The 2,623-nt window shown below is 42.1% G+C and overlaps 1 pseudogene; it reads left to right on the top strand.

Moving 5' to 3' along the window:
* The first annotated feature begins 2,279 nt into the window (after positions 1-2,279).
* Positions 2,280-2,623, top strand: LOC131893922 (large ribosomal subunit protein eL33-like; annotated as a pseudogene).

The raw sequence follows: 2,623 nt of genomic DNA, 5'->3' as shown, positions 1-2,623 counted from the left end.
CCTTTTTGACTCTGTTCTTGTGGAAAATGCTCATAAGCCACAATATTAAATAACTGCCAGTCAACAACAGTAGCTGTCTGCTCTTCCCAGGAAAAGACATTCTAATTCTGTAACCTTCAGTCTGTGCAAGGCAAGTATTATTTCCACCCGATAAATAAATCGACGCTCACAGTGTTTAGTAACCTTTCCCAAGGTCACGCAGATTAATGCAGGGGTAGGGGGATGGGTGGTGAGATTAAAGATTTACAAACCAAATTTCTCTCCATCTTTCACATGCTTTCTATACTACCCATGATGCCACAGCCTTGGGACCTCAAGGATGGGACTGCTACATGGGACAACTCTAAGACTGAAGCTTCCTGCTTTACCATGAGTACCACTGGGGTTGTGTCTCGGTAGTCAGAGAAAGCCTGTCGAACCCTAGCACTTTCCAGTCTGACAGTAGCCCAAGTCAGCCATTCCAGAGACCAGGGCAGATCTCTTCAGCTGTCTGTGCTGCCACAGATACGTCATAGAACTCCGTAGTGCCAACTTCCCCAGAGCAGTCTTGGTAAAGACGAGAGAGTGGAGTGCAAAACCCAAATGACTAGCGATTTGCTGAACGAAACTAGGTTGGTCCAAAGAAGCATTTTACTGGCTCTGTTTGAGTTTCGAACATTCTGGATACTTAAACCAGAAAAAGAAATGCAAGCATGAAATAAAAGAACCACTTCCACTGTCCAGTCTACAGCGCCCCCAGACAATGAGCAGGGTGGGGCTCCTGACATCGCAGGAGATATGAGAACCTATGCCTTACATTTATTTACACATCCGAGTTGGGTGAGAGAGATTCTGTGAGCTCATCAAACTTTGATCATTTGATTTTTACCACTATGAGCTACAGAAGGACGAACACAATCAAGATTCACCCTCTTCACCAAGTCATGTTCAACTCAAGTGTTTTCTAAGTCCATGAACTACTCAGACCTTTCTTAGGGCTCCTAACAACGTTGATGTAGTTGAGAGGAATTTGAGTGATCGATTGCTTCCATCCACTAAGCCTCCACAGTGTTTCTACTTAAAGGGGACCTTTAAGTCAATGTTTTCTTTTGATTTGGTTGTCAACATCCAGGGGGAAAAAAAGCTCAAATGAAAGATACAATACAACCTGAAAATTAAATGTTATCAGAAAAAAAATGTATTCCTACACATGTGGTATTTGCTCATAATCAGGATTTTCAAGTTGTAAAAACAAAGAGGGCAAATCCATCTTCGCTGTGAACTTCCAAGGGAGTTACCTTTATCCTGACAAATGGTCCAGATGTTTTTCTTCCAGAGAAATTTCCATATCATGCTAATCCTGATTTCCATGCACATAACTCAGTCAGGCAGAGTAAGGTATTCCTCTGACTTACAGAACATGACTTTAAAATTACTTGACTTGATTTAAAATGAAGCTAAGCAGTAAAAGTGGAACCATGGGTTTTCCTCTTTTTTTTCCCTAACCTTGAACCTGAAACTGACACTAAATCATATTAAAAACAAGTATCGCTAAGTGACCAAGAAATCAGGAAAGAACCAAGACCTAAGTTTACAGAGCAAATCATTAAATACTTGTGAAATGTTTCCGTATAAAAATTAGTAATGCCATATACATGATTCTTTTAGAATTTTTTAAAATGGGAGTTTTGCCTGCATGTATGTCTGTGCACCATGTGTACTCACAGAGGCCAGAAGAGGGTGTTGGATACTGGAGTTATAGACAGTTGTGAGCTGGCGTGTGGGTAATGGAAATCTCTTAACCACTGAGCCATCTCTCCAGCCCCCAAATAATCCATTCTTAAAGCTATCTACCTCGAGGGAGAGATCTTGTTTCCATAAAAGAACACAAGTAGCTGTCCACCACATACACATCTTGCCTCAAGATGCTAATGTCCTATGTTTGAAATTCAGTGAATGATAACTCAGTATGTACTATAGGCTTCATGTTAGGCACTCAAAATACAAAGAGACGCCATGGCATTTTGTGAAGACTCCTGTCTCTATTGGAAACAGATGATTTGGCATCTGCAAAAGTAGACAGAGGCCTGTGGAGGTGGTAATGGTGATGGTGATGGTGATGGTGCATGAATGACTTGGAGACAAGTCAAGAAGAGTCAACAGAATCCGTTACCACACTGGATGTTGGTGAACAGGGAAATTTGGTTTCCAGTTTGGGGATCAGGCAATGCCACTGGAGGAGATGAAGAAATGTCAAGTCTGTGGAGGTCCATTGGGAACAGGACTTTTAAAAGGCAAGTATGTCTGGAAGGCTGTGGTGCAAGGCCATTTTTAGTGGCTGTAAGCAAGGTCTTTGGAACCAAAGAGAGCATACAGCTCTTCTTGAAATTGAAGGTGTTTATGTCCGAGATGAAACTGAATTCTACTTGGACAAGAGGTGTGCTTATGTGTATAAAGCAAAAAACACCAACAAGTGACTCCTGGAGGCAAAAGAAAACAAAACCAGAGAGATCTGGGGGAAAAGTAACTCTGGCCCACGGAAACAGCGACACGGTTCATGGTTCGTGCCAAATTCCGAAGCAACCTTCCCTCAAAGGCCATGGGACACAGAATCTGTGTGATGCTGTACCCTTCCTGGATTTAA

The sequence above is a fragment of the Peromyscus eremicus genome, chromosome 16_21 (assembly GCF_949786415.1).
Source record: "Peromyscus eremicus chromosome 16_21, PerEre_H2_v1, whole genome shotgun sequence".
In the NCBI taxonomy this organism is placed as follows: domain Eukaryota; kingdom Metazoa; phylum Chordata; class Mammalia; order Rodentia; family Cricetidae; genus Peromyscus; species Peromyscus eremicus.
Note: the sequence above shows the minus strand (reverse complement) of the source record. Positions and strands in the feature narration are given on the sequence as shown.